Source organism: Lissotriton helveticus, chromosome 11 (assembly GCF_964261635.1).
Source record: "Lissotriton helveticus chromosome 11, aLisHel1.1, whole genome shotgun sequence".
NCBI lineage: Eukaryota > Metazoa > Chordata > Amphibia > Caudata > Salamandridae > Lissotriton > Lissotriton helveticus.
This window is the reverse complement of record NC_136072.1, coordinates 1,081,948,737-1,081,972,901: the sequence shown is the minus strand read 5'-3', so window position 1 is coordinate 1,081,972,901 and position 24,165 is coordinate 1,081,948,737. Positions and strand designations below refer to the sequence as shown.

The 24,165-nt window shown below is 42.3% G+C and overlaps 12 non-coding genes across 12 annotated transcripts; all 12 read right to left on the bottom strand.

The window, feature by feature from the left end:
* Window positions 1–395: 395 nt before the first annotated feature.
* On the bottom strand, window positions 396–535 carry LOC144793958 (U4 spliceosomal RNA). Its single transcript, XR_013603404.1, has one exon. It is a non-coding gene; the product is annotated as a U4 spliceosomal RNA (small nuclear RNA).
* Window positions 536–2,464: 1,929 nt separating this feature from the next.
* On the bottom strand, window positions 2,465–2,604 carry LOC144793926 (U4 spliceosomal RNA). The gene has a single exon (XR_013603375.1). It is a non-coding gene; the product is annotated as a U4 spliceosomal RNA (small nuclear RNA).
* A 1,929-nt stretch (window positions 2,605–4,533) lies between these two features.
* Window positions 4,534–4,673, bottom strand: LOC144793033 (U4 spliceosomal RNA). Its single transcript, XR_013602705.1, has one exon. It is a non-coding gene; the product is annotated as a U4 spliceosomal RNA (small nuclear RNA).
* A 1,930-nt stretch (window positions 4,674–6,603) lies between these two features.
* LOC144793129 (U4 spliceosomal RNA) lies at window positions 6,604–6,742 on the bottom strand. Its single transcript, XR_013602790.1, has one exon. It is a non-coding gene; the product is annotated as a U4 spliceosomal RNA (small nuclear RNA).
* A 1,931-nt stretch (window positions 6,743–8,673) lies between these two features.
* On the bottom strand, window positions 8,674–8,813 carry LOC144793951 (U4 spliceosomal RNA). Its single transcript, XR_013603398.1, has one exon. It is a non-coding gene; the product is annotated as a U4 spliceosomal RNA (small nuclear RNA).
* A 1,928-nt stretch (window positions 8,814–10,741) lies between these two features.
* LOC144793957 (U4 spliceosomal RNA) lies at window positions 10,742–10,881 on the bottom strand. Its single transcript, XR_013603403.1, has one exon. It is a non-coding gene; the product is annotated as a U4 spliceosomal RNA (small nuclear RNA).
* A 1,922-nt stretch (window positions 10,882–12,803) lies between these two features.
* On the bottom strand, window positions 12,804–12,942 carry LOC144793110 (U4 spliceosomal RNA). The gene has a single exon (XR_013602773.1). It is a non-coding gene; the product is annotated as a U4 spliceosomal RNA (small nuclear RNA).
* A 1,929-nt stretch (window positions 12,943–14,871) lies between these two features.
* Window positions 14,872–15,011, bottom strand: LOC144793950 (U4 spliceosomal RNA). The gene has a single exon (XR_013603397.1). It is a non-coding gene; the product is annotated as a U4 spliceosomal RNA (small nuclear RNA).
* A 1,928-nt stretch (window positions 15,012–16,939) lies between these two features.
* On the bottom strand, window positions 16,940–17,079 carry LOC144793120 (U4 spliceosomal RNA). The gene has a single exon (XR_013602782.1). It is a non-coding gene; the product is annotated as a U4 spliceosomal RNA (small nuclear RNA).
* Window positions 17,080–19,008: 1,929 nt separating this feature from the next.
* LOC144793011 (U4 spliceosomal RNA) lies at window positions 19,009–19,148 on the bottom strand. Its single transcript, XR_013602685.1, has one exon. It is a non-coding gene; the product is annotated as a U4 spliceosomal RNA (small nuclear RNA).
* A 1,929-nt stretch (window positions 19,149–21,077) lies between these two features.
* LOC144793068 (U4 spliceosomal RNA) lies at window positions 21,078–21,217 on the bottom strand. The gene has a single exon (XR_013602736.1). It is a non-coding gene; the product is annotated as a U4 spliceosomal RNA (small nuclear RNA).
* A 1,929-nt stretch (window positions 21,218–23,146) lies between these two features.
* On the bottom strand, window positions 23,147–23,286 carry LOC144793959 (U4 spliceosomal RNA). The gene has a single exon (XR_013603405.1). It is a non-coding gene; the product is annotated as a U4 spliceosomal RNA (small nuclear RNA).
* Window positions 23,287–24,165: the final 879 nt, after the last annotated feature.

Here is a 24,165-nt window from a genome sequence, read left to right as displayed (position 1 = left end):
ACAAACGCCTTCGCTCCCAGAAAAAAACTTTCTGGGCGGTTAGTGCACATTTGAATGGGAGATGAGACCTCGTAAGAGCCCAGCCCTGCACCGGACTGCGAGTCACCTCAGAGAGCTGAAACAAAGCCCGTCCTCTGCCCATCACTGACCCAAGCGAATCCGTGGAGCAAAGATGAGAACAAAGAGGAAGAAATAAAAGAATTACGAAAACTCATCAAGGAAAATAAATCCCTAAATTACTGCTGTATTTAAAAAGCTGAGAAAACAAAAGAGAACGTAAAGAGTAAACTGAAGCCAAATAGAGTCACCGTTTTGTCCTTGTCACAGATCACAAATCTGCAAATAAATTGCATTGCAAAATAAACTATCTTATTTTTTCATTACATATTCTCCAGTCTCCGAAGAGACTGTCAAAAATTCCCATTTCGACTATATTTCAAGTCTCCATGACGGGGTATTGGGTAAAGTTTTCAATAAGCAATAATCGCGCCTCGGTTAAACCTCATTGGCTACAATACTGCCACTGCGCAAAGCTAAACAATTTAGTGTGAATTTCATGCACACTTGCCCTAGTACCTCATGTTACAAAGAACATGATTCCTTTTCAAAAGATGTTATCTGTTTATGCATAACTACTCCTCCACTGCTTCTGATAGGCAATGTAAGACATATAATGGTGTTGTTTTACTAATTTCTATCAGCTCTCTGCCTCAAACCGTCGATAGCCACACGCAGAGAATTATGGGAAATTGTATGCTAAATAGCTGTACAGGTAAGCAGCACCCTCCCAAGTTATGGATTTGATGATCAGGCAGATATACCTTCACACAAAGATGAGATCTAGGCTGCTAACCATGGGTTGTGGAAAATATAAGAAGCACAAATTCATAATAGCATTCTCATAGGTCCCACTGTCTTCAAATGTTTACTAGAGAAGGAACGGCAATCAATTTAAAGGAAAATAATTTATAGATAAATGTTTCCATATTCCATAATGCACATCTGCCATTTCATGGCACTACATAGTTGCATTTGCTGCATTTCATTTTTAGCTTTAGGAGGTACAATACACTGGTTTCCTGGTTTTCAGAACATTTTAGGGGAAGATTCACAAGGACCTGACGCAACTGCATGGATGCATAAGTTTCCTTGAGTCAGTGCTGAATGTCCTTGTGCCAAGATGAATGTGCTGTATTTACAATACAGCGCTCCATGGCGCAAGGATTAACAGATGCGTCAGAAATTCTGACGCATCTGTTGGCACAAAAGTGAAGCATTGCTGGAAATGCTCATGAAAGTGACGCAAAAAGCCCTGAGTCATAACTTATGCCTGGTCTGTGCAGGCGTAGGGATTTTGACACAGTGAAGGCGTAGAGTGATGTAGTGAAATCTTGTAGATTTCAGAGCGTCAGTTCTAGAAGGCTTTTAGCGTGGGAACGCCCACCCTGCATACATTATACCTGACGGAGGTATAATGTGATGCGGGACTTTACAATGTGACACATCTCCCTAGATGCGTCACATTGTAAATGGGCCACAACATTTACGCCGCAGCTGCGTCACAATACAGATTTTTATACTTGCCCTATATATGGCTGTGTCTACGTTGTGTGTCTCCGTCTGCATGCAGCATACAAATGTGCCAGATCTGGTAGCCCAGTTGTGCTGATGCAGCCACACAAGAGCTCTTTGCCTGACCTCATTGTCACCAATTCAAATCAGAGAGGATCCATGCAGTCTTTCAAGGCTCTCAGGTGAAAAAATGGGCCCTAGAGCAAGGAAGTAAATAGGCCCCCTTGTTGAAGTTTGGAATATAAAATACCGCAATAATCAGCGTTCAGTGGGTCCCGCAGGTCTGTGGGCGCCAGTGCAACTGCACCTGCTGCACCAACAGAAGCTACGCCCCTGTCATAGAGCTGGGTAACATCAATTACTCAGTGCCACAAAGAGCATTAGAAATAAACTTTACATAATGTCAAACGGCAAAAACAAGAGCTTTGTCAGTTCTTGTTCTGTTTCAAACACTCCATACAATCTGTATGAACCCTCTCCACATTTTCCTACTGATAACAAACGCCTTCGCTCCCAGAAAAAAACTTTCTGGGCGGTTAGTGCACATTTGAATGGGAGATGAGACCTCGGAAGAGCCCAGCCCTGCGCCGGACTGCGAGTCACCTCAGAGAGCAGAAACAAAGCCCGTCCTCTGCCCATCACTGACCCAAGCGAATCTGTGGAGCAAAGATGAGAACAAAGAGGAAGAAATAAAAGAATTACGAAAACTCATCAAGGAAAATAAATCCCTATATTACTGCTGTATTTAAAAAGCTGAGAAAACAAAAGAGAACGTAAAGAGTAAACTGAAGCCAAATAGAGTCACCGTTTTGTCCTTGTCACAGATCACAAATCTGCAAGTAAATTGCATTGCAAAATAAACTATCTTATTTTTTAATTACATATTCTCCAGTCTCCGAAGAGACTGTCAAAAATTGCCATTTCGACTATATTTCAAGTCTCCATGATGGGGTATTGGGTAAAGTTTTCAATAAGCAATAATCGCGCCTCGGTTAAACCTCATTGGCTACAATACTGCCACTGCGCAAAGCTAAACAATTTAGTGTGAATTTCATGCACACTTGCCCTAGTACCTCATGTTACAAAGAACATGATTCCTTTTCAAAAGATGTTATCTGTTTATGCATAACTACTCCTCCACTGCTTCTGATAGGCAATGTAAGACATATAATGGTGTTGTTTTACTAATTTCTATCAGCTCTCTGCCCCAAACAGTTGATAGCCACACGCAGAGAATTATGGGAAATTGTATGCTAAATAGCTGTCCAGGTAAGCAGCACCCTCCCAAGTTATGGATTTGATGCTCAGGCAGATATACCTTCACACAAAGATGAGATCTAGGCTGCTAACCATGGGTTGTGGAAAATATAAGAAGCACAAATTCATAATAGCATCCTCATAGGTCCCACTGTATTCAAATGTTTACTAGAGAAGGAACGGCAATCAATTTAAAGGAAAATAAATTATAGATACATTTTTCCATATTCCATAATGCACGTCTGCCATTTCATGGCACTACATAGTTGCATTTGCTGCATTTCATTTTTAGCTTTAGGAGGTACAATATACTGGTTTCCTGGTTTTCAAAACATTTTAGGGGAAGATTCACAAGGACCTGACGCAACTGCATGGATGCATAAGTTTCCTTGAGTCAGTGCTGAATGTCCTTGTGCCACGATGAATGTGCTGTATTTACAATACAGCGCTCCATGGCGCAAGGATTAACAGATGCGTCAGAAATTCTGACGCATCTGTTGGCACAAAAGTGACGCATTGCTGGAAATGCTCATGAAAGTGACGCAAAAAGCCCTGAGTCATAACTTATGCCTGGTCTGTGCAGGCGTAGGGATTTTGACACAGTGAAGGCATAGAGTGATGTAGTGAAATCTTGTAGATTTCAGTGCGTCAGTTCTAGAAGGCTTTTAGCGTGGGAACGCCCACCCTGCATACATTATACCTGACGCAGGTATAATGTGATGCGGGACTTTACAATGTGACACATCTCCCTAGATGCGTCACATTGTAAATGGGCCGCAACATTTACGCCGCAGCTGCGTCACAATACAGATTTTTATACTTGCCCTATATAAGGCTGTGTGTACGTTGTGTGTCTCCGTCTGCATGCAGCATACAAATGTGCCAGATCTGGTAGCCCAGTTGGGCTGATGCAGCCACGCAAGAGCTCTTTGCCTGACCTCATTGTCACCGATTCAAATCAGGGAGGATCCATGCAGTCTTTCAAGGCTCTCAGGTGAAAAAATGGGCCCTAGAGCAAGGAAGAAAATAGGCCCCCTTGTTGAAGTTTGGATTATAAAATACCGCAATAATCAGGGTTCAGTGCGTCCCGCAGGTCTGTGGGCGCCAGTGCAACTGCACCTGCTGCACCAACAGAAGCTACGCCCCTGTCATAGAGCTGGGTAACATCAATTACTCAGTGCCACAAAGAGCATTAGAAATAAACTTTACATAATGTCAAACGGCAAAAACAAGAGCTTTGTCAGTTCTTGTTCTGTTTCAAACACTCCATACAATCTGTATGAACCCTCTCCACATTTTCCTACTGATAACAAACGCCTTCGCTCCCAGAAAAAAACTTTCTGGGCGGTTAGTGCACATTTGAATGGGAGATGAGACCTCGGAAGAGCCCAGCCTTGCACCGGACTGCGAGTCACTTCAGAGAGCAGAAACAACGCCCGTCCTCTGCCCATCACTGACCCAAGCGAATCTGTGGAGCAAAGATGAGAACAAAGGGGAAGAAATAAAAGAATATCGAAAACTCATCAAGGAAAATAAATCCCTAAATTACTGCTGTATTTAAAAAGCTGAGAAAACAAAAGAGAACGTAAAGAGTAAACTGAAGACAAATAGAGTCACCGTTTTGTCCTTGTCACAGATCACAAACCTGCAAGCAAATTGCATTGCAAAATAAACTATCTTATTTTTTAATTACATATTCTCCAGTCTCCGAAGAGACTGTCAAAAATTCCCATTTCGACTATATTTCAAGTCTCCATGACGGGGTATTGGGTAAAGTTTTCAATAAACAATAATCGCGCCTCGGTTAAACCTCATTGGCTACAATACTGCCACTGCGCAAAGCTAAACAATTTAGTGTGAATTTCATGCACACTTGCCCTAGTACCTCATGTTACAAAGAACATGATTCCTTTTCAAAAGATGTTATCTGTTTATGCATAACTACTCCTCCACTGCTTCTGATAGGCAATGTAAGACATATAATGGTGTTGTTTTACTAATTTCTATCAGCTCTCTGCCTCAAACCGTCGATAGCCACACGCAGAGAATTATGGGAAATTGTATGCTAAATAGCTGTACAGGTAAGCAGCACCCTCCCAAGTTATGGATTTGATGATCAGGCAGATATACCTTCACACAAAGATGAGATCTAGGCTGCTAACCATGGGTTGTGGAAAATATAAGAAGCACAAATTCATAATAGCATTCTCATAGGTCCCACTGTCTTCAAATGTTTACTAGAGAAGGAACGGCAATCAATTTAAAGGAAAATAATTTATAGATAAATGTTTCCATATTCCATAATGCACGTCTGCCATTTCATGGCACTACATAGTTGCATTTGCTGCATTTCATTTTTAGCTTTAGGAGGTACAATACACTGGTTTCCTGGTTTTCAAAACATTTTAGGGGAAGATTCACAAGGACCTGACGCAACTGCATGGATGCATAAGTTTCCTTGAGTCAGTGCTGAATGTCCTTGTGCCAAGATGAATGTGCTGTATTTACAATACAGCGCTCCATGGCGCAAGGATTAACAGATGCGTCAGAAATTCTGACGCATCTGTTGGCACAAAAGTGACGCATTGCTGGAAATGCTCATGAAAGTGACGCAAAAAGCCCTGAGTCATAACTTATGCCCGGTCTGTGCAGGCGTAGGGATTTTGACACAGTGAAGGCGTAGAGTGATGTAGTGAAATCTTGTAGATTTCAGTGCGTCAGTTCTAGAAGGCTTTTAGCGTGGGAACGCCCACCCTGCATACATTATACCTGACGGAGGTATAATGTGATGCGAGACTTTACAATGTGACACATCTCCCTAGATGCGTCACATTGTAAATGGGCCACAACATTTACGCCGCAGCTGCGTCACAATACAGATTTTTATACTTGCCCTATATATGGCTGTGTGTACGTTGTGTGTCTCCGTCTGCATGCAGCATACAAATGTGCCAGATCTGGTAGCCCAGTTGTGCTGATGCAGCCACACAAGAGCTCTTTGCCTGACCTCATTGTCACCAATTCAAATCAGAGAGGATCCATGCAGTCTTTCAAGGCGCGCAGGTGAAAAAATGGGCCCTAGAGCAAGGAAGTAAATAGGCCCCCTTGTTGAAGTTTGGAATATAAAATACCGCAATAATCAGCGTTCAGTGGGTCCCGCAGGTCTGTGGGCGCCAGTGCAACTGCACCTGCTGCACCAACAGAAGCTACGCCCCTGTCATAGAGCTGGGTAACATCAATTACTCAGTGCCACAAAGAGCATTAGAAATAAACTTTACATAATGTCAAACGACAGAGCTTTGTCAGTTCTTGTTCTGTTTCAAACACTCCATACAATCTGTATGAACCCTCTCCACATTTTCCTACTGATAACAAACGCCTTCGCTCCCAGAAAAAAACTTTCTGGGCGGTTAGTGCACATTTGAATGGGGGATGAGACCTCGGAAGAGCCCAGCCCTGCGCCGGACTGCGAGTCACCTCAGAGAGCAGAAACAAAGCCCGTCCTCTGCCAATCACTGACCCAAGCGAATCTGTGGAGCAAAGATGAGAACAAAGAGGAAGAAATAAAAGAATTACGAAATTACGAAAACTCATCAAGGAAAATAAATCCCTATATTACTGCTGTATTTAAAAAGCTGAGAAAACAAAAGAGAACGTAAAGAGTAAACTGAAGCCAAATAGAGTCACCGTTTTGTCCTTGTCACAGATCACAAATCTGCAAGTAAATTGCATTGCAAAATAAACTATTTTATTTTTTAATTACATATTCTCCAGTCTCCGAAGAGACTGTCAAAACTTGCCATTTCGACTATATTTCAAGTCTCCATGATGGGGTATTGGGTAAAGTTTTCAATAAGCAATAATCGCGCCTCGTTAAACCTCATTGGCTACAATACTGCCACTGCGCAAAGCTAAACAATTTAGTGTGAATTTCATGCACACTTGCCCTAGTACCTCATGTTACAAAGAACATGATTCCTTTTCAAAAGATGTTATCTGTTTATGCATAACTACTCCTCCACTGCTTCTGATAGGCAATGTAAGACATATAATGGTGTTGTTTTACTAATTTCTATCAGCTCTCTGCCCCAAACAGTTGATAGCCACCCGCAGAGAATTATGGGAAATTGTATGCTAAATAGATGTCCAGGTAAGCAGCACCCTCCCAAGTTATGGATTTGATGCTCAGGCAGATATACCTTCACACAAAGATGAGATCTAGGCTGCTAACCATGGGTTGTGGAAAATATAAGAAGCACAAATTCATAATAGCATCCTCATAGGTCCCACTGTCTTCAAATGTTTACTAGAGAAGGAACGGCAATCAATTTAAAGGAAAATAAATTATAGATACATTTTTCCATATTCCATAATGCACGTCTGCCATTTCATGGCACTACATAGTTGCATTTGCTGCATTTCATTTTTAGCTTTAGGAGGTACAATATACTGGTTTCCTGGTTTTCAAAACATTTTAGGGGAAGATTCACAAGGACCTGACGCAACTGCATGGATGCATAAGTTTCCTTGAGTCAGTGCTGAATGTCCTTGTGCCACGATGAATGTGCTGTATTTACAATACAGCGCTCCATGGCGCAAGGATTAACAGATGCGTCAGAAATTCTGACGCATCTGTTGGCACAAAAGTGACGCATTGCTGGAAATGCTCATGAAAGTGACGCAAAAAGCCCTGAGTCATAACTTATGCCTGGTCTGTGCAGGCGTAGGGATTTTGACACAGTGAAGGCGTAGAGTGATGTAGTGAAATCTTGTAGATTTCAGTGCGTCAGTTCTAGAAGGCTTTTAGCGTGGGAACGCCCACCCTGCATACATTATACCTGACGCAGGTATAATGTGATGCGGGACTTTACAATGTGACACATCTCCCTAGATGCGTCACATTGTAAATGGGCCGCAACATTTACGCCGCAGCTGCGTCACAATACAGATTTTTATACTTGCCCTATGTAAGGCTGTGTGTACGTTGTGTGTCTCCGTCTGCATGCAGCATACAAATGTGCCAGATCTGGTAGCCCAGTTGTGCTGATGCAGCCACACAAGAGCTCTTTGCCTGACCTCATTGTCACCAATTCAAATCAGAGAGGATCCATGCAGTCTTTCAAGGCTCTCAGGTGAAAAAATGGGCCCTAGAGCAAGGAAGTAAATAGGCCCCCTTGTTGAAGTTTGGAATATAAAATACCGCAATAATCAGCGTTCAGTGGGTCCCGCAGGTCTGTGGGCGCCAGTGCAACTGCACCTGCTGCACCAACAGAAGCTACGCCCCTGTCATAGAGCTGGGTAACATCAATTACTCAGTGCCACAAAGAGCATTAGAAATAAACTTTACATAATGTCAAACGGCAAAAACAAGAGCTTTGTCAGTTCTTGTTCTGTTTCAAACACTCCATACAATCTGTATGAACCCTCTCCACATTTTCCTACTGATAACAAATGCCTTCGCTCCCAGAAAAAAACTTTCTGGGCGGTTAGTGCACATTTGAATGGGAGATGAGACCTCGGAAGAGCCCAGCCCTGCGCCGGACTGCGAGTCACCTAAGAGAGAGCAGAAACAAAGCCCGTCCTCTGCCCATCATTGACCCAAGCGAATCCGAGGAGCAAAGATGAGAACAAAGGGGAAGAAATAAAAGAATAACGAAAACTCATCAAGGAAAATAAATCCCTAAATTACTGCTGTATTTAAAAAGCTGAGAAAACAAAAGAGAACGTAAAGAGTAAACTGAAGCCAAATAGAGTCACCGTTTTGTCCTTGTCACAGATCACAAACCTGCAAGTAAATTGCATTGCAAAATAAACTATCTTATTTTTTAATTACATATTCTCCAGTCTCCGAATAGACTGTCAAAAATTGCCATTTCGACTATATTTCAAGTCTCCATGACGGGGTATTGGGTAAAGTTTTCAATAAGCAATAATCGCGCCTCGGTTAAACCTCATTGGCTACGATACTGCCACTGTGCAAAGCTAAAAAATTTAGTGTGAATTTCATGAACACTTGCCCTAGTACCTCATGTTACAAAGAACATGATTCCTTTTCAAAAGATGTTATCTGTTTATGCATAACTACTCCTCCACTGCTTCTGATAGGCAATGTAAGACATATAATGGTGTTGTTTTACTAATTTCTATCAGCTCTCTGCCTCAAACCGTCGATAGCCACACGCAGAGAATTATGGGCAATTGTATGCTAAATAGCTGTACAGGTAAGCAGCACCCTCCCAAGTTATGGATTTGATACTCAGGCAGATATACCTTCACACAAAGATGAGATCTAGGCTGCTAACCATGGGTTGTGGAAAATATAAGAAGCACAAATTCATAATAGCATCCTCATAGGTCCCACTGTCTTCAAATGTTTACTAGAGAAGGAACGGCAATCAATTTAAAGGAAAATAAATTATAGATACATTTTTCCATATTCCATAATGCACGTCTGCCATTTCATGGCACTACATAGTTGCATTTGCTGCATTTCATTTTTAGCTTTAGGAGGTACAATATACTGGTTTCCTGGTTTTCAAAACATTTTAGGGGAAGATTCACAAGGACCTGACGCAACTGCATGGATGCATAAGTTTCCTTGAGTCAGTGCTGAATGTCCTTGTGCCACGATGAATGTGCTGTATTTACAATACAGCGCTCCATGGCGCAAGGATTAACAGATGCGGCAGAAATTCTGACGCATCTGTTGGCACGAAAGTGACGCATTGCTGGAAATGCTCATGAAAGTGACGCAAAAAGCCCTGAGTCATAACTTATGCCTGGTCTGTGCAGGCGTAGGGATTTTGACACAGTGAAGGCGTAGAGTGATGTAGTGAAATCTTGTAGATTTCAGTGCGTCAGTTCTAGAAGGCTTTTAGCGTGGGAACGCCCACCCTGCATACATTAAACCTGACGCAGGTATAATGTGATGCGGGACTTTACAATGTGACACATCTCCCTAGATGCGTCACATTGTAAATGGGCCCCAACATTTACGCCGCAGTTGCGTCACAATACAGATTTTTATACTTGCCCTATATATGGCTGTGTGTACGTTGTGTGTCTCCGTCTGCATGCAGCATACAAATGTGCCAGATCTGGTAGCCTAGTTGGGCTGATGCAGCCACGCAAGAGCTCTTTGCCTGACCTCATTGTCACCGATTCAAATCAGGGAGGATCCATGCAGTCTTTCAAGGCTCTCAGGTGAAAAAATGGGCCCTAGAGCAAGGAAGAAAATAGGCCCCCTTGTTGAAGTTTGGAATATAAAATACCGCAATAATCAGGGTTCAGTGCGTCCCGCAGGTCTGTGGGCGCCAGTGCAACTGCACCTGCTGCACCAACAGAAGCTACGCCCCTGTCATAGAGCTGGGTAACATCAATTACTAAGTGCCACAAAGAGCATTAGAAATAACTTTACATAATGTCAAACGGCAAAAACAAGAGCTTTGTCAGTTCTTGTTCTGTTTCAAACACTCCATACAATCTGTATGAACCCTCTCCACATTTTCCTACAGATAACAAACGCCTTCGCTCCCAGAAAAAAACTTTCTGGGCGGTTAGTGCACATTTGAATGGGAGATGAGACCTCGTAAGAGCCCAGCCCTGCACCGGACTGCGAGTCACCTCAGAGAGCTGAAACAAAGCCCGTCCTCTGCCCATCACTGACCCAAGCGAATCCGTGGAGCAAAGATGAGAACAAAGAGGAAGAAATAAAAGAATTACGAAAACTCATCAAGGAAAATAAATCCCTAAATTACTGCTGTATTTAAAAAGCTGAGAAAACAAAAGAGAACGTAAAGAGTAAACTGAAGCCAAATAGAGTCACCGTTTTGTCCTTGTCACAGATCACAAATCTGCAAATAAATTGCATTGCAAAATAAACTATCTTATTTTTTCATTACATATTCTCCAGTCTCCGAAGAGACTGTCAAAAATTCCCATTTCGACTATATTTCAAGTCTCCATGACGGGGTATTGGGTAAAGTTTTCAATAAGCAATAATCGCGCCTCGGTTAAACCTCATTGGCTACAATACTGCCACTGCGCAAAGCTAAACAATTTAGTGTGAATTTCATGCACACTTGCCCTAGTACCTCATGTTACAAAGAACATGATTCCTTTTCAAAAGATGTTATCTGTTTATGCATAACTACTCCTCCACTGCTTCTGATAGGCAATGTAAGACATATAATGGTGTTGTTTTACTAATTTCTATCAGCTCTCTGCCTCAAACCGTCGATAGCCACACGCAGAGAATTATGGGAAATTGTATGCTAAATAGCTGTACAGGTAAGCAGCACCCTCCCAAGTTATGGATTTGATGATCAGGCAGATATACCTTCACACAAAGATGAGATCTAGGCTGCTAACCATGGGTTGTGGAAAATATAAGAAGCACAAATTCATAATAGCATTCTCATAGGTCCCACTGTCTTCAAATGTTTACTAGAGAAGGAACGGCAATCAATTTAAAGGAAAATAATTTATAGATAAATGTTTCCATATTCCATAATGCACATCTGCCATTTCATGGCACTACATAGTTGCATTTGCTGCATTTCATTTTTAGCTTTAGGAGGTACAATACACTGGTTTCCTGGTTTTCAAAACATTTTAGGGGAAGATTCACAAGGACCTGACGCAACTGCATGGATGCATAAGTTTCCTTGAGTCAGTGCTGAATGTCCTTGTGCCAAGATGAATGTGCTGTATTTACAATACAGCGCTCCATGGCGCAAGGATTAACAGATGCGTCAGAAATTCTGACGCATCTGTTGGCACAAAAGTGATGCATTGCTGGAAATGCTCATGAAAGTGACGCAAAAAGCCCTGAGTCATAACTTATGCCTGGTCTGTGCAGGCGTAGGGATTTTGACACAGTGAAGGCGTAGAGTGATGTAGTGAAATCTTGTAGATTTCAGAGCGTCAGTTCTAGAAGGCTTTTAGCGTGGGAACGCCCACCCTGCATACATTATACCTGACGGAGGTATAATGTGATGCGGGACTTTACAATGTGACACATCTCCCTAGATGCGTCACATTGTAAATGGGCCACAACATTTACGCCGCAGCTGCGTCACAATACAGATTTTTATACTTGCCCTATATATGGCTGTGTGTACGTTGTGTGTCTCCGTCTGCATGCAGCATACAAATGTGCCAGATCTGGTAGCCCAGTTGTGCTGATGCAGCCACACAAGAGCTCTTTGCCTGACCTCATTGTCACCAATTCAAATCAGAGAGGATCCATGCAGTCTTTCAAGGCTCTCAGGTGAAAAAATGGGCCCTAGAGCAAGGAAGTAAATAGGCCCCCTTGTTGAAGTTTGGAATATAAAATACCGCAATAATCAGCGTTCAGTGGGTCCCGCAGGTCTGTGGGCGCCAGTGCAACTGCACCTGCTGCACCAACAGAAGCTACGCCCCTGTCATAGAGCTGGGTAACATCAATTACTCAGTGCCACAAAGAGCATTAGAAATAAACTTTACATAATGTCAAACGGCAAAAACAAGAGCTTTGTCAGTTCTTGTTCTGTTTCAAACACTCCATACAATCTGTATGAACCCTCTCCACATTTTCCTACTGATAACAAACGCCTTCGCTCCCAGAAAAAAACTTTCTGGCCGGTTAGTGCACATTTGAATGGGAGATGAGACCTCGGAAGAGCCCAGCCCTGCGCCGGACTGCGAGTCACCTCAGAGAGCAGAAACAAAGCCCGTCCTCTGCCAATCACTGACCCAAGCGAATCTGTGGAGCAAAGATGAGAACAAAGAGGAAGAAATAAAAGAATTACGAAAACTCATCAAGGAAAATAAATCCCTATATTACTGCTGTATTTAAAAAGCTGAGAAAACAAAAGAGAACGTAAAGAGTAAACTGAAGCCAAATAGAGTCACCGTTTTGTCCTTGTCACAGATCACAAATCTGCAAGTAAATTGCATTGCAATATTTTATTTTTTAATTACATATTCTCCAGTCTCCGAAGAGACTGTCAAAAATTGCCATTTCGACTATATTTCAAGTCTCCATGATGGGGTATTGGGTAAAGTTTTCAATAAGCAATAATCGCGCCTCGTTAAACCTCATTGGCTACAATACTGCCACTGCGCAAAGCTAAACAATTTAGTGTGAATTTCATGCACACTTGCCCTAGTACCTCATGTTACAAAGAACATGATTCCTTTTCAAAAGATGTTATCTGTTTATGCATAACTACTCCTCCACTGCTTCTGATAGGCAATGTAAGACATATAATGGTGTTGTTTTACTAATTTCTATCAGCTCTCTGCCCCAAACAGTTGATAGCCACACGCAGAGAATTATGGGAAATTGTATGCTAAATAGCTGTCCAGGTAAGCAGCACCCTCCCAAGTTATGGATTTGATGCTCAGGCAGATATACCTTCACACAAAGATGAGATCTAGGCTGCTAACCATGGGTTGTGGAAAATATAAGAAGCACAAATTCATAATAGCATCCTCATAGGTCCCACTGTCTTCAAATGTTTACTAGAGAAGGAACGGCAATCAATTTAAAGGAAAATAAATTATAGATACATTTTTCCATATTCCATAATGCACGTCTGCCATTTCATGGCACTACATAGTTGCATTTGCTGCATTTCATTTTTAGCTTTAGGAGGTACAATATACTGGTTTCCTGGTTTTCAAAACATTTTAGGGGAAGATTCACAAGGACCTGACGCAACTGCATGGATGCATAAGTTTCCTTGAGTCAGTGCTGAATGTCCTTGTGCCACGATGAATGTGCTGTATTTACAATACAGCGCTCCATGGCGCAAGGATTAACAGATGCGTCAGAAATTCTGACGCATCTGTTGGCACAAAAGTGACGCATTGCTGGAAATGCTCATGAAAGTGACGCAAAAAGCCCTGAGTCATAACTTATGCCTGGTCTGTGCAGGCGTAGGGATTTTGACACAGTGAAGGCGTAGAGTGATGTAGTGAAATCTTGTAGATTTCAGTGCGTCAGTTCTAGAAGGCTTTTAGCGTGGGAACGCCCACCCTGCATACATTATACCTGACGCAGGTATAATGTGATGCGGGACTTTACAATGTGACACATCTCCCTAGATGCGTCACATTGTAAATGGGCCGCAACATTTACGCCGCAGCTGCGTCACAATACAGATTTTTATACTTGCCCTATATAAGGCTGTGTGTACGTTGTGTGTCTCCGTCTGCATGCAGCATACAAATGTGCCAGATCTGGTAGCCCAGTTGTGCTGATGCAGCCACACAAGAGCTCTTTGCCTGACCTCATTGTCACCAATTCAAATCAGAGAGGATCCATGCAGTCTTTCAAGGCTCTCAGGTGAAAAAATGGGCCCTAGAGCAAGGAAGTAAATAGGCCCCCTTGTTGAAGTTTGGAATATAAAATACCGCAATAATCAGCGTTCAGTGGGTCCCGCAGGTCTGTGGGCGCCAGTGCAACTGCACCTGCTGCACCAACAGAAGCTACGCCCCTGTCATAGAGCTGGGTAACATCAATTACTCAGTGCCACAAAGAGCATTAGAAATAAACTTTACATAATGTCAAACGGCAAAAACAAGAGCTTTGTCAGTTCTTGTTCTGTTTCAAACACTCCATACAATCTGTATGAACCCTCTCCACATTTTCCTACTGATAACAAATGCCTTCGCTCCCAGAAAAAAACTTTCTGGGCGGTTAGTGCACATTTGAATGGGAGATGAGACCTCGGAAGAGCCCAGCCCTGCGCCGGACTGCGAGTCACCTCAGAGAGCAGAAACAAAGCCCGTCCTCTGCCCATCATTGACCCAAGCGAATCCGAGGAGCAAAGATGAGAACAAAGGGGAAGAAATAAAAGAATAACGAAAACTCATCAAGGAAAATAAATCCCTAAATTACTGCTGTATTTAAAAAGCTGAGAAAACAAAAGAGAACGTAAAGAGTAAACTGAAGCCAAATAGAGTCACCGTTTTGTCCTTGTCACAGATCACAAACCTGCAAGTAAATTGCATTGCAAAATAAACTATCTTATTTTTTAATTACATATTCTCCAGTCTCCGAATAGACTGTCAAAAATTGCCATTTCGACTATATTTCAAGTCTCCATGACGGGGTATTGGGTAAAGTTTTCAATAAGCAATAATCGCGCCTCGGTTAAACCTCATTGGCTACGATACTGCCACTGTGCAAAGCTAAAAAATTTAGTGTGAATTTCATGCACACTTGCCCTAGTACCTCATGTTACAAAGAACATGATTCCTTTTCAAAAGATGTTATCTGTTTATGCATAACTACTCCTCCACTGTTTCTGATAGGCAATGTAAGACATATAATGGTGTTGTTTTACTAATTTCTATCAGCTCTCTGCCCCAAACCGTCGATAGCCACACGCAGAGAATTATGGGAAATTGTATGCTAAATAGCTGTACAGGTAAGCAGCACCCTCCCAAGTTATGGATTTGATGCTCAGGCAGATATACCTTCACACAAAGATGAGATCTAGGCTGCTAACCATGGGTTGTGGAAAATATAAGAAGCACAAATTCATAATAGCATCCTCATAGGTCCCACTGTCTTCAAATGTTTACTAGAGAAGGAACGGCAATCAATTTAAAGGAAAATAAATTATAGATACATTTTTCCATATTCCATAATGCACGTCTGCCATTTCATGGCACTACATAGTTGCATTTGCTGCATTTCATTTTTAGCTTTAGGAGGTACAATATACTGGTTTCCTGGTTTTCAAAACATTTTAGGGGAAGATTCACAAGGACCTGACGCAACTGCATGGATGCATAAGTTTCCTTGAGTCAGTGCTGAATGTCCTTGTGCCACGATGAATGTGCTGTATTTACAATACAGCGCTCCATGGCGCAAGGATTAACAGATGCGTCAGAAATTCTAACGCATCTGTTGGCACGAAAGTGACGCATTGCTGGAAATGCTCATGAAAGTGACGCAAAAAGCCCTGAGTCATAACTTATGCCTGGTCTGTGCAGGCGTAGGGATTTTGACACAGTGAAGGCGTAGAGTGATGTAGTGAAATCTTGTAGATTTCAGTGCGTCAGTTCTAGAAGGCTTTTAGCGTGGGAACGGCCACCCTGCATACATTAAACCTGACGCAGGTATAATGTGATGCGGGACTTTACAATGTGACACATCTCCCTAGATGCGTCACATTGTAAATGGGCCCCAACATTTACGCCGCAGTTGCGTCACAATACAGATTTTTATACTTGCCCTATATATGGCTGTGTGTACGTTGTGTGTCTCCGTCTGCATGCAGCATACAAATGTGCCAGATCTGGTAGCCCAGTTGGGCTGATGCAGCCACGCAAGAGCTCTTTGCCTGACCTCATTGTCACCGATTCAAATCAGGGAGGATCCATGCAGTCTTTCAAGGCTCTCAGGTGAAAAAATGGGCCCTAGAGCAAGGAAGAAAATAGGCCCCCTTGTTGAAGTTTGGAATATAAAATACCGCAATAATCAGGGTTCAGTGCGTCCCGCAGGTCTGTGGGCGCCAGTGCAACTGCACCTGCTGCACCAACAGAAGCTACGCCCCTGTCATAGAGCTGGGTAACATCAATTACTAAGTGCCACAAAGAGCATTAGAAATAACTTTACATAATGTCAAACGGCAAAAACAAGAGCTTTGTCAGTTCTTGTTCTGTTTCTAACACTCCATACAATCTGTATGAACCCTCTCCACATTTTCCTACAGATAACAAACGCCTTCGCTCCCAGAAAAAAACTTTCTGGGCGGTTAGTGCACATTTGAATGGGAGATGAGACCTCGTAAGAGCCCAGCCCTGCACCGGACTGCGAGTCACCTCAGAGAGCTGAAACAAAGCCCGTCCTCTGCCCATCACTGACCCAAGCGAATCCGTGGAGCAAAGATGAGAACAAAGAGGAAGAAATAAAAGAATTACGAAAACTCATCAAGGAAAATAAATCCCTAAATTACTGCTGTATTTAAAAAGCTGAGAAAACAAAAGAGAACGTAAAGAGTAAACTGAAGACAAATAGAGTCACCGTTTTGTCCTTGTCACAGATCACAAACCTGCAAGTAAATTGCCTTGCAAAATAAACTATCTTATTTTTTAATTACATATTCTCCAGTCTCCGAAGAGACTGTCAAAATTTCCCATTTCGACTATATTTCAAGTCTCCATGACGGGGTATTGGGTAAACTTTTCAATAAGCAATAATCGCGCCTTGGTTAAACCTCATTGGCTACAATACTGCCACTGCGCAAAGCTAAACAATTTAGTGTGAATTTCATGCACACTTGCCCTAGTACCTCATGTTACAAAGAACATGATTCCTTTTCAAAAGATGTTATCTGTTTATGCATAACTACTCCTCCACTGCTTCTGATAGGCAATGTAAGACATATAATGGTGTTGTTTTACTAATTTCTATCAGCTCTCTGCCTCAAACCGTCGATAGCCACACGCAGAGAATTATGGGAAATTGTATGCTAAATAGCTGTACAGGTAAGCAGCACCCTCCCAAGTTATGGATTTGATGATCAGGCAGATATACCTTCACACAAAGATGAGATCTAGGCTGCTAACCATGGGTTGTGGAAAATATAGGAAGCACAAATTCATAATAGCATTCTCATAGGTCCCACTGTCTTCAAATGTTTACTAGAGAAGGAACGGCAATCAATTTAAAGGAAAATAATTTATAGATAAATGTTTCCATATTCCATAATGCACATCTGCCATTTCATGGCACTACATAGTTGCATTTGCTGCATTTCATTTTTAGCTTTAGGAGGTACAATACACTGGTTTCCTGGTTTTCAAAACATTTTAGGGGAAGATTCACAAGGACCTGACGCAACTGCATGGATGCATAAGTTTCCTTGAGTCAGTGCTGAATGTCCTTGTGCCAAGATGAATGTGCTGTATTTACAATACAGCGCTCCATGGCGCAAGGATTAACAGATGCGTCAGAAATTCTGACGCATCTGTTGGCACAAAAGTGAAGCATTGCTGGAAATGCTCATGAAAGTGACGCAAAAAGCCCTGAGTCATAACTTATGCCTGGTCTGTGCAGGCGTAGGGATTTTGACACAGTGAAGGCGTAGAGTGATGTAGTGAAATCTTGTAGATTTCAGAGCGTCAGTTCTAGAAGGCTTTTAGCGTGGGAACGCCCACCCTGCATACATTATACCTGACGGAGGTATAATGTGATGCGGGACTTTACAATGTGACACATCTCCCTAGATGCGTCACATTGTAAATGGGCCACAACATTTACGCCGCAGCTGCGTCACAATACAGATTTTTATACTTGCCCTATATATGGCTGTGTGTACGTTGTGTGTCTCCGTCTGCATGCAGCATACAAATGTGCCAGATCTGGTAGCCCAGTTGTGCTGATGCAGCCACACAAGAGCTCTTTGCCTGACCTCATTGTCACCAATTCAAATCAGAGAGGATCCATGCAGTCTTTCAAGGCTCTCAGGTGAAAAAATGGGCCCTAGAGCAAGGAAGTAAATAGGCCCCCTTGTTGAAGTTTGGAATATAAAATACCGCAATAATCAGCGTTCAGTGGGTCCCGCAGGTCTGTGGGCGCCAGTGCAACTGCACCTGCTGCACCAACAGAAGCTACGCCCCTGTCATAGAGCTGGGTAACATCAATTACTCAGTGCCTCAAAGAGCATTAGAAATAAACTTTACATAATGTCAAACGGCAAAAACAAGAGCTTTGTCAGTTCTTGTTCTGTTTCAAACACTCCATACAATCTGTATGAACCCTCTCCACATTTTCCTACTGATAACAAACGCCTTCGCTCCCAGAAAAAAACTTTCTGGGCGGTTAGTGCACATTTGAATGGGAGATGAGACCTCGGAAGAGCCCAGCCCTGCGCCGGACTGCGAGTCACCTCAGAGAGCAGAAACAAAGCCCGTCCTCTGCCCATCACTGTCCCAAGCGAATCTGTGGAGCAAAGATGAGAACAAAGAGGAAGAAATAAAAGAATTACGAAAACTCATCAAGGAAAATAAATCCCTATATTACTGCTGTATTTAAAAAGCTGAGAAAACAAAAGAGAACGTAAAGAGTAAACTGAAGCCAAATAGAGTCACCGTTTTGTCCTTGTCACAGATCACAAATCTGCAAGTAAATTGCATTGCAAAATAAACTATCTTATTTTTTAATTACATATTCTCCAGTCTCCGAAGAGACTGTCAAAAATTTCCATTTCGACTATATTTCAAGTCTCCTTGATGGGGTATTGGGTAAAGTTTTCAATAAGCAATAATCGCGCCTCGGTTAAACCTCATTGGCTACAATACTGCCACTGCGCAAAGCTAAACAATTTAGTGTGAATTTCATGCACACTTGCCCTAGTACCTCATGTTACAAAGAACATGATTCCTTTTCAAAAGATGTTATCTGTTTATGCATAACTACTCCTCCACTGCTTCTGATAGGCAATGTAAGACATATAATGGTGTTGTTTTACTAATTTCTATCAGCTCTCTGCCCCAAACAGTTGATAGCCACACGCAGAGAATTATGGGAAATTGTATGCTAAATAGCTGTCCAGGTAAGCAGCACCCTCCCAAGTTATGGATTTGATGCTCAGGCAGATATACCTTCACACAAAGATGAGATCTAGGCTGCTAACCATGGGTTGTGAAAAATATAAGAAGCACAAATTCATAATAGCATCCTCATAGGTCCCACTGTCTTCAAATGTTTACTAGAGAAGGAACGGCAATCAATTTAAAGGAAAATAAATTATAGATACATTTTTCCATATTCCATAATGCACGTCTGCCATTTCATGGCACTACATAGTTGCATTTGCTGCATTTCATTTTTAGCTTTAGGAGGTACAATATACTGGTTTCCTGGTTTTCAAAACATTTTAGGGGAAGATTCACAAGGACCTGACGCAACTGCATGGATGTATAAGTTTCCTTGAGTCAGTGCTGAATGTCCTTGTGCCACGATGAATGTGCTGTATTTACAATACAGCGCTCCATGGCGCAAGGATTAACAGATGCGTCAGAAATTCTGACGCATCTGTTGGCACAAAAGTGACGCATTGCTGGAAATGCTCATGAAAGTGACGCAAAAAGCCCTGAGTCATAACTTATGCCTGGTCTGTGCAGGCGTAGGGATTTTGACACAGTGAAGGCGTAGAGTGATGTAGTGAAATCTTGTAGATTTCAGTGCGTCAGTTCTAGAAGGCTTTTAGCGTGGGAACGCCCACCCTGCATACATTATACCTGACGCAGGTATAATGTGATGCGGGACTTTACAATGTGACACATCTCCCTAGATGCGTCACATTGTAAATGGGCCGCAACATTTACGCCGCAGCTGCGTCACAATACAGATTTTTATACTTGCCCTATTTAAGGCTGTGTGTACGTTGTGTGTCTCCGTCTGCATGCAGCATACAAATGTGCCAGATCTGGTAGCCCAGTTGGGCTGATGCAGCCACGCAAGAGCTCTTTGCCTGACCTCATTGTCACCGATTCAAATCAGGGAGGATCCATGCAGTCTTTCAAGGCTCTCAGGTGAAAAAATGGGCCCTAGAGCAAGGAAGAAAATAGGCCCCCTTGTTGAAGTTTGGATTATAAAATACCGCAATAATCAGGGTTCAGTGCGTCCCGCAGGTCTGTGGGCGCCAGTGCAACTGCACCTGCTGCACCAACAGAAGCTACGCCCCTGTCATAGAGCTGGGTAACATCAATTACTCAGTGCCACAAAGAGCATTAGAAATAAACTTTACATAATGTCAAACGGCAAAAACAAGAGCTTTGTCAGTTCTTGTTCTGTTTCAAACACTCCATACAATCTGTATGAACCCTCTCCACATTTTCCTACTGATAACAAACGCCTTCGCTCCCAGAAAAAAACTTTCTGGGCGGTTAGTGCACATTTGAATGGGAGATGAGACCTCGGAAGAGCCCAGCCTTGCACCGGACTGCGAGTCACTTCAGAGAGCAGAAATAAAGCCCGTCCTCTGCCCATCACTGACCCAAGCGAATCTGTGGAGCAAAGATGAGAACAAAGGGGAAGAAATAAAAGAATAACGAAAACTCATCAAGGAAAATAAATCCCTAAATTACTGCTGTATTTAAAAAGCTGAGAAAACAAAAGAGAACGTAAAGAGTAAACTGAAGACAAATAGAGTCACCGTTTTGTCCTTGTCACAGATCACAAACCTGCAAGTAAATTGCATTGCAAAATAAACTATCTTATTTTTTAATTACATATTCTCCAGTCTCCGAAGAGACTGTCAAATATTGCAATTTCGACTATATTTCAAGTCTCCATGACGGGGTATTGGGTAAAGTTTTCAATAAGCAATAATCGCGCCTTGGTTAAACCTCATTGGCTACAATACTGCCACTGCGCAAAGCTAAACAATTTAGTGTGAATTTCATGCACACTTGCCCTAGTACCTCATATTACAAAGAACATTATTCCTTTTCAAAAGATGTTATCTGTTTATGCATAACTACTCCTCCACTGCTTCTGATAGGCAATGTAAGACATATAATGGTGTTGTTTTACTAATTTCTATCAGCTCTCTGCCTCAAACCGTCGATAGCCACACGCAGAGAATTATGGGAAATTGTATGCTAAATAGCTGTACAGGTAAGCAGCACCCTCCCAAGTTATGGATTTGATGATCAGGCAGATATACCTTCACACAAAGATGAGATCTAGGCTGCTAACCATGGGTTGTGGAAAATATAGGAAGCACAAATTCATAATAGCATTCTCATAGGTCCCACTGTCTTCAAATGTTTACTAGAGAAGGAACGGCAATCAATTTAAAGGAAAATAATTTATAGATAAATGTTTCCATATTCCATAATGCACATCTGCCATTTCATGGCACTACATAGTTGCATTTGCTGCATTTCATTTTTAGCTTTAGGAGGTACAATACACTGGTTTCCTGGTTTTCAAAACATTTTAGGGGAAGATTCACAAGGACCTGACGCAACTGCATGGATGCATAAGTTTCCTTGAGTCAGTGCTGAATGTCCTTGTGCCAAGATGAATGTGCTGTATTTACAATACAGCGCTCCATGGCGCAAGGATTAACAGATGCGTCAGAAATTCTGACGCATCTGTTGGCACAAAAGTGAAGCATTGCTGGAAATGCTCATGAAAGTGACGCAAAAAGCCCTGAGTCATAACTTATGCCTGGTCTGTGCAGGCGTAGGGATTTTGACACAGTGAAGGCGTAGAGTGATGTAGTGAAATCTTGTAGATTTCAGTGCGTCAGTTCTAGAAGGCTTTTAGCGTGGGAACGCCCACCCTGCATACATTATACCTGACGGAGGTATAATGTGATGCGGGACTTTACAATGTGACACATCTCCCTAGATGCGTCACATTGTAAATGGGCCACAACATTTACGCCGCAGCTGCGTCACAATACAGATTTTTATACTTGCCCTATATATGGCTGTGTGTACGTTGTGTGTCTCCGTCTGCATGCAGCATACAAATGTGCCAGATCTGGTAGCCCAGTTGTGCTGATGCAGCCACACAAGAGCTCTTTGCCTGACCTCATTGTCACCAATTCAAATCAGAGAGGATCCATGCAGTCTTTCAAGGCTCTCAGGTGAAAAAATGGGCCCTAGAGCAAGGAAGTAAATAGGCCCCCTTGTTGAAGTTTGGAATATAAAATACCGCAATAATCAGCGTTCAGTGGGTCCCGCAGGTCTGTGGGCGCCAGTGCAACTGCACCTGCTGCACCAACAGAAGCTACGCCCCTGTCATAGAGCTGGGTAACATCAATTACTCAGTGCCTCAAAGAGCATTAGAAATAAACTTTACATAATGTCAAACGGCAAAAACAAGAGCTTTGTCAGTTCTTGTTCTGTTTCAAACACTCCATACAATCTGTATGAACCCTCTCCACATTTTCCTACTGATAACAAACGCCTTCGCTCCCAGAAAAAAACTTTCTGGGCGGTTAGTGCACATTTGAATGGGAGATGAGACCTCGGAAGAGCCCAGCCCTGCGCCGGACTGCGAGTCACCTCAGAGAGCAGAAACAAAGCCCGTCCTCTGCCCATCACTGTCCCAAGCGAATCTGTGGAGCAAAGATGAGAACAAAGAGGAAGAAATAAAAGAATTACGAAAACTCATCAAGGAAAATAAATCCCTATATTACTGCTGTATTTAAAAAGCTGAGAAAACAAAAGAGAACGTAAAGAGTAAACTGAAGCCAAATAGAGTCACCGTTTTGTCCTTGTCACAGATCACAAATCTGCAAGTAAATTGCATTGCAAAATAAACTATCTTATTTTTTAATTACATATTCTCCAGTCTCCGAAGAGACTGTCAAAAATTTCCATTTCGACTATATTTCAAGTCTCCTTGATGGGGTATTGGGTAAAGTTTTCAATAAGCAATAATCGCGCCTCGGTTAAACCTCATTGGCTACGATACTGCCACTGCGCAAAGCTAAACAATTTAGTGTGAATTTCATGCACACTTGCCCTAGTACCTCATGTTACAAAGAACATGATTCCTTTTCAAAAGATGTTATCTGTTTATGCATAACTACTCCTCCACTGCTTCTGATAGGCAATGTAAGACATATAATGGTGTTGTTTTACTAATTTCTATCAGCTCTCTGCCCCAAACAGTTGATAGCCACACGCAGAGAATTATGGGAAATTGTATGCTAAATAGCTGTCCAGGTAAGCAGCACCCTCCCAAGTTATGGATTTGATGCTCAGGCAGATATACCTTCACACAAAGATGAGATCTAGGCTGCTAACCATGGGTTGTGAAAAATATAAGAAGCACAAATTCATAATAGCATCCTCATAGGTCCCACTGTCTTCAAATGTTTACTAGAGAAGGAACGGCAATCAATTTAAAGGAAAATAAATTATAGATACATTTTTCCATATTCCATAATGCACGTCTGCCATTTCATGGCACTACATAGTTGCATTTGCTGCATTTCATTTTTAGCTTTAGGAGGTACAATATACTGGTTTCCTGGTTTTCAAAACATTTTAGGGGAAGATTCACAAGGACCTGACGCAACTGCATGGATGTATAAGTTTCCTTGAGTCAGTGCTGAATGTCCTTGTGCCACGATGAATGTGCTGTATTTACAATACAGCGCTCCATGGCGCAAGGATTAACAGATGCGTCAGAAATTCTGACGCATCTGTTGGCACAAAAGTGACGCATTGCTGGAAATGCTCATGAAAGTGACGCAAAAAGCCCTGAGTCATAACTTATGCCTGGTCTGTGCAGGCGTAGGGATTTTGACACAGTGAAGGCGTAGAGTGATGTAGTGAAATCTTGTAGATTTCAGTGCGTCAGTT